The sequence below is a fragment of the Heptranchias perlo genome, chromosome 31, assembly GCF_035084215.1.
Source record: "Heptranchias perlo isolate sHepPer1 chromosome 31, sHepPer1.hap1, whole genome shotgun sequence".
Classification (NCBI taxonomy): domain Eukaryota; kingdom Metazoa; phylum Chordata; class Chondrichthyes; order Hexanchiformes; family Hexanchidae; genus Heptranchias; species Heptranchias perlo.
Window position 1 is genome coordinate 37131790 of NC_090355.1, and position 12563 is coordinate 37144352.

At 48.1% G+C, this 12563-nt stretch overlaps 1 protein-coding gene across 1 annotated transcript in view; it reads left to right on the plus strand.

Annotated features, from left to right (window-relative positions):
* The window catches only part of LOC137300750 (protein myomaker-like), a 30443-nt gene extending 21652 nt beyond the window's left edge, over positions 1-8791 (plus strand). The window contains exons 7-8 of the transcript XR_010958151.1: positions 2042-2151; positions 8705-8791. The gene's annotated coding sequence lies outside the window, so the exon portion shown is untranslated. The remainder of the gene's footprint in view (positions 1-2041; positions 2152-8704) is intronic.
* The last annotated feature ends 3772 nt before the right edge of the window (positions 8792-12563 follow it).

The following is a 12563-nucleotide window of genomic DNA, read 5'->3' on the forward strand; positions in this document are numbered from 1 at the left end:
GCCCAACCATCTTCAGCTGCTTCATCAATGACCTTCCCTCCATCATAAGGTCAGAAATGGGGATGTTCGCTGATGACTGCACAGTGTTCAGTTCCATTCGCAACCCCTCAGATAATGAAGCAGTCCGAGCCCGCATGCAGCAAGACCTGGACAACATCCAGGCTTGGGCTGATAAGTGGCAAGTAACATTCGTGCCAGATAAGTGCCAGGCAATGACCATCTCCAACAAGAGAGAGTCTAACCACCTCCCCTTGACATTCAACGGCATTACCATCGCCGAATCCCCCACCATCAACATCCTGGGGGTCACCATTGACCAGAAACTTAACTGGACCAGCCATATAAATACTGTGGCTACGAGAGCAGGTCAGAGGCTGGGTATTCTGCGGCGAGTGACTCACCTCCTGACTCCCCAAAGCCTTTCCACCATCTACAAGGCACAAGTCAGGAGTGTGATGGAATACTCTCCACTTGCCTGGATGAGTGCAGCTCCAACAACACTCAAGAAGCTCGACACCATCCAAGATAAAGCAGCCCGCTTGATTGGCACCCCATCCACCACCCTAAACATTCACTCCCTTCACCACCGGCGCACTGTGGCTGCAGTGTGTACCATCCACAGGATGCACTGCAGCAACTCGCCAAGGCTTCTTCGACAGCACCTCCCAAACCCGCGACCTCTACCACGTAGAAGGACAAGGGCAGCAGGCGGATGGGAACAACACCACCTGCACGTTCCCCTCCAAGTCACACACCATCCCGACTTGGAAATATATCGCCGTTCCTTCATTGTCGCTGGGTCAAAATCCTGGAACTCCCTTCCTAACAGCACTGTGGGAGAACCGTCACCACACGGACTGCAGCGGTTCAAGAAGGCGGCTCACCACCACCTTCTCGAGGGCAATTAGGGATGGGCAATAAATGCCGGCCTTGCCAGCGACGCCCACATCCCGTGAACGAATAATAAAAAAAAATATCTTTGCAGGTTTCTCTTTCGATCCTTCCTCATATTTGGCCATTATCATCAAATCATGGATTTACTTGTACTCATGAATGTATAAAGGACTGTCTTTCAGGTTTCCTCCCTCTGCTTTACATAAAGGTTAGTCAGAGGCCTGAGAGGTTGGGAGATGACAAAGTGCAGATTAGGAGGGCCAATAGGGTTAGAGTGGGCATCCTACACCATTCCTTTCCGTGATGGATCATTTTGATCGTCTGCCATAAATTGGGCGGAAGATCAGCGAAGCCCAGAGAAAGGGGGTGGAATGTTCTAGGACAGGATTTATGTGAATCTTCTCCTGAAGTTGCAACAGACAATCGGGAGAATCTCGCAGAAATTCTAACTTCTAAGGTTTTCTTCATCGCAGCATCTAACCTCCTCTTGAATGATTCCAGGGTCTGTGTTGTATCATAGTTCAGCATTCTATTCACTTTGTCAACTCACCCTAATCTGGTTCATGGAAACATTTGCTCAGCAGTGACTGGACAGTTGTCACTCCCAGACCTCTGTCACAGCTAGTTTGATGTCATTCATTAAATATTCCATTTTTTTCTTCTAATATATAACAGTTTGCACTTGTGGGTATTGAATTTAATTTACCATATTTCTGCCCACGAGCAAAAATGTATCAACTTCGAGATTTAGTGGAATAAATTAGAAGAAAAAGATCAAGCACATTTTGATGTGCCACTGTCGGTGTGTACAGTGGTGTCATGCGTGTTGTACTGAGGTGCAGCTGCAACAGCTCTTGTATTGTTGGCATAAATATGCATTCTGGCTCAAGCACCAGTGACAGTCTGGAGAGGTCAGACAGCCAGACCCCCTGATGCTGGAGAGAGAGGACTCTGGCACGGAACAGGTCATTCTCACCCAGTCCCTGGTCTGCATGGATTGCACAGTGCTGAGTCCAGGAACAGGAGAGCGGCTGTTTCTGCAGCCTGTCAAACTCCACTACCAAGGAATATGTCTGTGCAACACAAAAACTGCTAACAATATGGCCAAGTTTTGTTGGGGATTCCTACTTTCTTCCTGCTTTTCCAGACAGCTTGTTTGTCCAGCATGGATCAGATATGATTATCAAGCCAAGCAGCTGAATATTGTTGTGGCTGAAGAGAGCTTCCTGTCCGGATGTGATGTGTAATCATGAAAATGTGAGTTTCTATCCATCAATCTGTTCAGACATGTAAATCATATTCAGTATGAGAACTACTGTGTAAAATGGTACTGTTGGAAACATCAACAACAATAGTGAGAAAAGTAATATAACCTAATACACATAGTAGTGCAGGAGACCCCTGAGTGCATCTCGCTTTCTAACCAGTATTGAGTTCTGGTTAGAACTGTGGGGGGAAGGAGAAAGGTCAGGAGAGCAATAGTGATTGGGGATTCTATAGTTAAGGGAGCAGACTGGCGTTTCTGCGGCCGCAGGTGTGATTCCAGGATGGTATGTTGCCTCCCTGGTGCTAGGGTCAAGGATGTCACTGAGCGGCTGCAGAACATTCTGGAGGGGGAGGATGAACAGCCAGAGGTCGTGGTCCATATTGGTACCAACGACATAAGTAGAAGGAAGAATGAGGTCCTGCAGGCAGATTTTAAGGAGTTAGGAAAGAGATTACTAACTTTGAGGTCCTGCTTGTTAATCTCTGGATTACTCCCGGTGCCACGCGAGTATAGAAATAGGAGGATAGAGCAGATGAACGTGTGGCTGGAGAGATGGTGCAGGAGGGAGGGCTTTAGATTCCTGGGGCATTGGGACCAGTTCTGGGAGAGGTGGGACCTGTGCAGGCTGCATGGAGCTGGGACCAATGTCCTCGTGGGGAGGTTCACTATTGCTGTTGGGTGGGGGGGGCACCAGGATGTAGCATTGGAAAGGAGAAACAAGGGGCACAAAGGATTGGGGGAGAAAGATAGCACGAGAGTAAGAAATAGCACGGTATGAGGTGGGATCAGATTAAGAGAGAGTACAAGAAAATCTGAGACTGGTTTGCGGTGCATGTGTGTAAACACATGAAGCGCGGTAAACAAGGTCGGTGAGCTACAGGCACAAATAGCCACATGGGAATACAATGTGGCGATAACGGAGACCTGGCTCAAAAAAGGGCAGGATTGGGTACTAAATATTCCTGGATACAAGGTGTTCAAGAAAGATTGGGAAGGAAAGAAAGGATTGGGGGGGGGGGGGTGGCAGTATTGATTAAGAAGAATATTGCAGTACTGGAGAGAGAGGATGTCCTGGAAGGGTCAAGGACAGAATCTATTTGGTTTGAGTTAAGAAACAATAGAGGTGCCGTTACACGACTGGGAGTATTCTATAGGCCACCAACTAGTGGGAAGGATATAGAGGAGCAAATTTTCAGAGAAATTACAGAGAGGTGCAAAAGCCACAGAATAGTGATAACGGGGGGACTTCAACTATCCGAATATAGACTGGGATAGTAATAATATAAGGGGCAAAGAATTTTTGAAATGTGTTCAGGATAACTTTCTTGATCAGTACGTTTCCAGCCCAACGAGGAAGGAGGCATTGCTGGACTTGGTTCTAGGGAATGAGTTGGGCCAAGTGGAGCAAGTATCAGTGGGGGAGCATTTAGGGAGCAGCGATCATAGTATCATAAGGTATAGAATGCCTATGGGAAAGGACACAGACTACTCTAAAGTAAAAATACGCAATTGGAGGAGGGCCAATTTCAATGGGATGAGAACAGATCTGGCCCGGGTAAATTGGAATCAAAGATTGGCAGGCAAAACTGTATTTGAACAATGGGCAGCTTTTGAAGAGGAGATGATTAAGGTACAGTCTAGGCACATTCCCACGTAGGGCAACTAAAGCCAGAGCTCCCTGGATGACAAAAGAGATAGAGAGTAAGATGAAACGGAAAAAAGGGGCGTATGACAGATGTCAGGTTGATAACACAAGTGAGAACCAGGCAGAATATAGAAAGTTCAGAGGGGAAGTCAAAAAGGAAATAAGAGGGGCAAAGAGAAAGTATGAGAATAGACTGGCGGCTAACATAAAAGGGAATCCAAAAGTCTTCTACAGGCATGTAAACAGTAAACAGGTAGTAAGAGGAGGGGTGGGGCCGATTAGGGACCATAAAGGAGATCTATTCATGGAGGCAGAGGGGATGGCCAAGGTACTAAATGAGTACTTTGCATCTGTCTTTACCAAGGAAGAAGATGCTGCCAGAGTCTCAGTGAAGGAAGATATAGTTGAGACACTGGATGGGCTAAAATTTGATAAAGAGGAGGTACTAGAAAGACTAGCTGTAGTTAAAGTAGATAAGTCACCCGGTCCGGATGGGATGCATCCTAGGTTGCTGAGGGAAGTAAGGGTGGAAATTGCGGAGTTTCTGGCCATAATCTTCCAAACATCCTTAGATACGGGGATGGTGCCGGAGGACTGGAGAATTGCAAATGTTGCACCCTTGTTTAAAAAAATGTGTAAGGATAAACCCAGCAACTACAGGCCAGTCAGTTTAACCTTGGTGGTGGGGAAACTTTTAGAAACAATAATCCGGGACAGAATTAACAGTCACTTGGACGAGTGTGGATTGATTAGGGAAAGCCAGCACGGATTTGTTAAAGGCAAATCGTGTTTAACTAACCTGATAGAGTTTTTTGATGAGGTAGCAGAGAGGGTCGATGAGGGCAATGCGGTTGATGTGTATATGGTCTTTCAAAAGGTGTTTGATAAAGTGCCGCATGGTAGGCTTGTCATCAAGATTGCAGCCCATGGAATAAAAGGGGCAGTCGCAACATGGATACAGAATTGGCTAAGTGACAGGAAACAGAGAGTAGTGGTGAACGGTTGTTTTTCGGACTGGAGGGAGGTGTACAGTGGGAGAAAAGACAAATGTCCCCTTCCCCTTCCTCCTAACCCCCTACTCCGCCTCTTCCTACCCCTTCCTCCTCCGCCTCCCCCCACTAACTCCGCCACCCCCACTAACTCCACCTCCCCCACTAACTCCGCCTCCCCCACTAACTCCGCCACCCCCCCACTAACTCCGCCTCCCCCACTAACTCCACCTCCCCCACTAACTCCGCCTCCCCCACTAACTCCGCCTCCCCCACTAACTCCGCCACCCCCCCACTAACTCCACCTCCGCCCCTAACTCCACCCCCCCACTAACGCCACCTCCCCCACTAACTCCACCTCCGCCCCTAACTCCACCCCCCACTAACGCCACCTCCCCCACTAACTCCACCTCCGCCCCTAACTCCACCCCCCACTAACGCCACCTCCCCCACTAACTCCACCTCCGCCCCTAACTCCACCCCCCCACTAACGCCACCTCCCCCACTAACGCCACCTCCCCCACTAACTCCGCCTCCTCCCCTAACTCCACCCCCCCACTAACTCCACCTCCGCCCCTAACTCCACCTCCGCCCCTAACTCCACCCCCCCACTAACGCCACCTCCCCCACTAACGCCACCTCCCCCACTAACTCCGCCTCCTCCCCTAACTCCGCCTCCCCCACTAACTCCACCACCGCCCACTAACTCCGCCTCCCCCACTAACTCCGCCACCCCCACTAACTCTGCCTCCCCCACTAACTCCGCCACCCCCACTGCTTTTCTTGATATATATTAATGACTTGGACTTGGGTGTACAGGGCACAATTTCAAAACTTGGAAGGATAGTGAACAGTGAGGAGGATAGTGATAGACTTCAAGAGGATATAGACGGGCTGATGGCATGGGCGGACACGTGGCAGATGTCATTTAACGCAGAAACATTCGAGGTGATGCATTCCGATAGGAAAAATGAGGAGAGGCAATATAAACTAAAGGGCACAATTCTAAAAGGGGTAAAGGAACAGAGAGATCTGAGAGTGTATGTACACAAATCCTTGAAGATGGCAGGGCAGGTTGAGAAAGCGGTTAAAAAAGCATAAGGGATCCAGGGCTTTATAAATAGAGGCATAGAGTACAAAAGTAAGGAAGTCATGATGAACCTTTATAAAACACTGGTGGGCCACAACTGAACATTGTGTCCAGTTGAGGCCGTCCTCATGGGTGCGGAACTTGGCTATCAATTTCTGCTCAACGATTTTGCGTTGTCGAGTGTCTCGAAGGCCGCCTTGGAGTACGCTTACCCGAAGGTCAGTGGCTGAATGTCCTTGACTGCTGAAGTGTTCCCCGACTGGGAGGGAACCCTCCTGTCTGGCGATTGTTGCGCGGTGTCCGTTCATCCATTGTCGCAGCGTTTGCATTAGGGTTAGGATCCTCAACCGGGATCTTGGGTTCATGTCACGCTACACGTTACCCCACCAGCGAACAAATGTTATCTGTTTTTAATATAACGGGTCAATTGCTGTCTTTTCCTTCCGGATGTTTCTGCCTCTCTCGCTCTTTTTTTAATTGGCATCTCCACATCATCTGTTTTTTTAGTTCTGGCCATTTATATATTCGGTGGCCCTGTAGGTAACACCTATCTGTCTGAACACTTTGGCAACGGGCAGTTGAAAAGACTATCTGTAATCACCAGGCATTGTTCTCTGATTTATAAATGCGATAGGTTCGAGGATTTCATTTCCACATTCACCTGGGGAAGGAGGAAGCCTCCGAAAGCTTGTGGATTTTAAAATAAAATTGTTGGACTATAACTTGGTGTTGTAAAATTGTTTACAATATTCAAAGAAGAGCAGGGGAGTTCTCCCCAGTGTCCTGGGGCCAGTATTTATCCCTCAACCAACATCACTAAAACAGATTATCTGGTCATTATCACATTGCAATTTGTGGGATCTTGCTGTGCGCAAATTGGCTACTGCATTTCCTACATTACAACAGTGACTACACTTCAAAAGTACCTCATTGGTTGCAAAGCACTCTATAAATACAAGTCTGTCCTTCTTTCTGTCCACTCAGCTAGCCACAGTTCAATCCCACAGCAAAGCCATGGTAAATACACAAGGTGGACAAAGAAAAGACTTGAGCAACCGACCAGTACAATTACATTCAACTGTTTAACTTAGGGAGAAATGGCAGATGTCGGTTCCGGTGTCGGTTCCGGTGTCGGTTCAGGCGTCGGTTCAGGCGTCGAATCAGGCGTCGAATCAGGCGTCGGATCAGGTGTCGGATCAGGCGTCGGATCAGGCGTCGGATCAGGTGTCGGTTCAGGCGTCGGATCAGGCGTCGGTTCAGGCGTCGGATCAGGTGTCGGATCAGGCGTCGGATCAGGCGTCGGATCAGGCGTCGAATCAGGTGTCGGATCAGGTGTTGGTTCCGGCGTCCGTTCCGGCGTTGGATCAGGTGTTGGATCAGGTGTCGGTTCCGGTGTCGGTTCCAGTGTCGGTTTCGGCGTTGGATCAGGTGTTGGTTCCGGCGTTGGATCAGGTGTTGGTTCCAGTGTCGGATCAGGTGTTGGTTCCGGCGTTGGATCAGGTGTCGGTTCCAGTGTCGGATCAGGGTTGGTTCCAGTGTCGGATCAGGTGTTGGTTCCAGTGTCGGATCAGGTGTTGGTTCCAGTGTCGGATCAGGTGTTGGTTCCGGCGTTGGATCAGGTGTCGGTTCCAGTGTCGGTTCCGGTGTTGGTTCCGGAGTTGGATCAGGTGTTGGTTCCAGTGTCGGTTCCGGTGTTGGTTCCGGCGTTGGATCAGGTGTCGGTTCCAGTGTCGGATCAGGTGTTGGTTCCAGTGTCGGATCAGGTGTTGGTTCCGGCGTTGGATCAGGTGTCGGTTCCAGTGTCGGTTCCGGTGTTGGTTCCGGCGTTGGATCAGGTGTCGGTTCCGGCGTTGGATCAGGTGTTGGTTCCAGTGTCGGATCAGGTGTTGGTTCCGGCGTTGGATCAGGTGTCGGTTCCGGCGTTGGATCAGGTGTTGGTTCCGGCGTTGGATCAGGTGTTGGTTCCGGCGTCGGTTCCGGTGTTGGTTCCGGCGTTGGATCAGGTGTCGGTTCCAGTGTCGGTTCCGGTGTTGGTTCCGGCGTTGGATCAGGTGTCGGTTCCGGTGTCGGTTCCAGTGTCGGATCAGGTGTTGGTTCCAGTGTCGGTTCCGGTGTCGGTTCCAGTGTCGGATCAGGTGTCGGTTCCGGCGTTGGATCAGGTGTTGGTTCCGGCGTTGGATCAGGTGTCGGTTCCAGTGTTGGATCAGGTGTTGGTTCCGGCGTCGGATCAGGTGTTGGTTCCGGCGTTGGATCAGCTGTTGGTTCCAGTGTCGGATCAGGTGTTGGTTCCGGCGTTGGATCAGGTGTTGGTTCCGGCGTTGGATCAGGTGTTGGTTCCAGTGTCGGTTCCGGTGTTGGTTCCGGCGTTGGATCAGGTGTTGGTTCCAGTGTCGGATCAGGTGTTGGTTCCAGTGTCGGTTCCGGTGTTGGTTCCGGCGTTGGATCAGGTGTTGGTTCCGGCGTTGGATCAGGTGTTGGTTCCAGTGTCGGATCAGGTGTTGGTTCCAGTGTCGGTTCCGGTGTTGGTTCCGGCGTTGGATCAGGTGTCGGTTCCGGCGTTGGATCAGGTGTTGGTTCCAGTGTCGGTTCCGGTGTCGGTTCCAGTGTCGGATCAGGTGTCGGTTCCAGTGTCGGATCAGGTGTCGGTTCCAGTGTCGGATCAGGTGTTGGTTCCGGCGTTGGATCAGATGTCGGTTCCAGTGTCGGTTATCTCGGGTGCACAGAGGCTTACTCCATTCCACTGCATTTCTGTTCCTTAGAAACAAGATTGTGTTTGCCTACTGGACGCTCGCTAATAAATTATTTGTTTTTTCCTGCAGCTTTCTAACCCTGTCCTCCAGTGAGCTGAGGTCGTCTTGTTGTTTCCAAAAGACTTGAAGAGCCTCTGTGAAAGGAATAAAGATTTAAATGGCAATTAAGAGTTTTCCCTTATAATTGCAATACTGTGTCCAACGAAACTTCTCCAGTTTAAACCTCTAATTGTATTCAGCTTTTAACCAGAGCTAATTAACTATACACAGACACACATTCACAGACCAACAATCAATTACAGATAGGCACTCACAGAGTGATGAGTCTGACTGTTGCAGTAGGTTAGCATACTGTCTTTTCACATCTATCAGCTAAATCAAAGTGCAACCCAGACTGAGCCAGCGAAAGTTCTGCCTCTGGGGTGGATATTAACTTTCCTCACCAGGCGGTAAATTCAGCGTTTTGGATCGGCCGCCCGTTATATGCCTCGCCCCGTTTTTCTTTCCATTAACTTGAGTTGGAGGGAGAAAACCAGAGAAATGATCACCAAGGCACCAAATAATGCCAAACCTCCCAAGCTGTTAGAAGAAGCAACAGAGGAAATAGCGGAGGCTCTGACCATCATTTTCCAATCCTCACTGGATACAGGTGTTGTGCCGGAGGATTGAAGGACTGCTAACGTTGTACCGTTGTTTAAAAAGGGAGCGAGGGATAGACCAAGTAATTACAGGCCAGTCAGTCTAACCTTGGCGCTGGGCAAATTATTGGAATCAATTCTGAGAGACAGGATAAACCGTCACTTAGAAAGGCACGGACTAATCAAGGACAGTCAGCATGGATTTGTTACGGAAGGTCATGTCTGACCAACTTGATTGAATTTTTTGAGGAGGTAACAAGGAGGGTCGATAAGGGTAGTGCATTTGATGTAGTCCACATGGATTTTAGCAAGGCTTTTGACAAGGTTCCACATGGCAGACTGGTCAAAAAAGTAAAAGCTCATGGGATCCAAGGGAATGTGGCAAATTGGATCCAAAATTGGCTCAGTGGCAGGAAGCAAAGGGTAATGGTTGACGGGTGTTTTTGTGACTGGAAGGCTGTTTCCAGTGGGGACCTGCAAGGTTCAGTACTAGGTCCCTTGCTTTTTGTGGTATATATTAATCATTTGAACTTGAATGTGGAGGGCTTGATCAAGAAGTTTGCAGATGATACAAAAATTAGCCTTGTGGTTGATAGTGAGGAAGAAAGCTGTAGACTGCAGGAAGATATCAGTGGACTTGTTAGGTTGGCAGAAAAGTGGCAAATGGAATTCAATCCAGAGAAGTGTGAGGTAATGCATTTGGGAGGGCAAACAAGGCAAGGGAATACACAATAAATGGGAGGATACTGAGAGGTGTAGAGGAAGTGAGGGACCTTGGAGTGCATGTCCACAGATCCCTGAAGTTAGCAGGACAGGTAGATAAGGTGGTTAAAAAGGCATACAGGATACTTTCCTTTATTAGCCAAGGCATAGAATATAAGAGCAGGGAGGTTATGCTTGAACTGTATACAACACTGGTTAGACCACAGCTTGAGTACTGTGTACAGTTCCAGTCACCACATTACAGGAAGGATGTAATTGCACTAGAGAGTGTTGCCAGGGATGGAGAATTTTAGCTATGAGGAAAGATTGGATAGGCTGGGGCTATTCTCTTTGGTACAGAGGAGGCTGAGGGGATATTTAATTGAAGTGTATAAAATTATGAGGGGCCTAGATAGAGTGGATAGGAAGGACCTATGGGGAACAAGGAAATGGCAGAGCAATTAAACAAATACTTTGGTTCTGTCTTCACAGAAGAGGACACAAATAACTTGCCAGAAATGCGAGGGAACCAAGGGTCTAGTGAGAAGGAGGAATTAAAGGAAATTAGTATTAGTAAAAAAATAGTGCTGGAGAAATTAATGGGACTGAAAGCTGATAAATCCCCAGGGCCTGATAATCTGCATCCCAGAGTACTGAAAGAGGTAGCCATGGAAATAGTGGATACATTAGTTGTCATCTTCCAAAATTCTATCGATTATGGAACAGTTCCTGCAGATTGGAGGGTGGCAAATGTAACCCCACTATTTAAAAAAGGAAGGAGAGAGAAAACAGGGAACTACAGACCTGTTAGCCGAACATCAGTAGTAGGGAAAATGCTGGAGTCTATTATAAAGGATGTGATAACAGGACACTTAGAAAATATGAGTGGGATTAGACAAAGTCAACACGGGTTTATGAAAGGGAAATCATGTTTGACAAACCTACTGGAGTTTTTTGAGGATGTAACTGGTAGAATAGATAAGGGAGAACCAGTGGATGTGGTTTATTTGGATTTTCAGAAGGCCTTTGATAAAGTCCCACACAAGAGGTTAGTGTGCAAAATTAAAGCACATGGGATTGGGGGGAATATACTGGCATGGATTGAAAATTGGTTGACAGACAGGAAACAGAGTAGGAACGAATGGGTCATTTTTGGGGTGGCAGTTAGTGACTAGTGGGGTACCGCAGGGATCAGTGCTTGGGCCCCAGCTATTCACAATATATATCAATGATTTGGATGAGGGAACTAAATGTAATATTTCCAAGTTTGCTGACGACACAAAATTAGGTGGGATCATGAGTTGTGAGGAGGATGCAAAGAGACTTCAAGGCAATTTGGACAAGTTGAGTGAGTGGGCAAATACATGGCAGATGCAGTATAATGTGAATAAATGTGAAGTTATCCACATCGGAAGGAAAAACAAAAAGGCAGAGTATTATTTAAATGGTGATAGATTGGGAAATGTTGATGTACAAAGGGACCTGGGTGTCCTTGTACACCAGTCACTGAAAGCAAACATGCAGGTGCAGCAAGCAGTTAGGAAGGCAAATGGTATGTTGGCCTTCATTGCAAGAGGATTTGAGTACAGGAGCAAGGATGTCTTACTGCAGTTATACAGGGCCTTGGTGAGACCACACCTGGAGTATTGTGTGCAGTTTTGGTCTCCTTACCTAAGAAAAGGATATATTTGCCATAGAGGGAGTGCAGCGAAGGTTCACCAGACTGATTCCTGGGATGGCAGGACTGTCGTATGAGGAGAGATTGGGTCGACTCGGCCTGTATTCACTCGAGTTTAGAAGAATGAGAGGGGATCTCATTGAAACATATAAAATTCTGACGGGGCTCGACAGACTGGATGCAGGGAGGATGTTTCCCCTGGTTGGAGGGTCCAGAACGAGGGGTCACAGTCTCAGGATATGGGGTAGGACATTTAGGACTGAGATGAGGAGAGATTTCTTCACTCAGAGGGTGGTGAACCTGTGGAATTCTCTACCACAGAAGGCTGTGGAGGCCAAGTCACTGAATATATTTAAGAAGGAGCTAAATAGATTTCTAGACACAAAAGGCATCAAGGGGTGTGGGGAGAGAGCAGGAATATGGTATTGAGATAGAGGATCAGCCATGATCATATTGAATGCCGGAGCAGGCTCGAAGGGCCGAATGGCCCACTCCTGCTCCTATTTTCGATGTTTCTATGACCTATTTCCATTAGCACAAAGGTCAATAACTAGGGGGCATAGATTTAAATTAATTAGAAGGATTAGAGGGGAGTTGAGGAGAAATTTTTTCACCCAGAGGCTGGTGGAGGTCTGAAACTCACTGCCTGAAAGGGTGGCAGAGACAGAAACCCTCATTGCATTTAAAAAGTACTTGGATATGCACTTGAACCTACAAGCCTACAGACGAAGTGCTGGAAAGTGGGATTAGGCAGGATAGCTCGTTTTCAGCTGCCACAGACACGATGGGCCGAATGGTCTCCTTCTGTACTGTAAATTTCTGCATTCTGATTTTGCTACGGAGAAAGCATGTCCAGTCTCCCCTTGTCTAATGCAGATGCTACTGTTTCCTCAGTTCCAACTAATGCCGA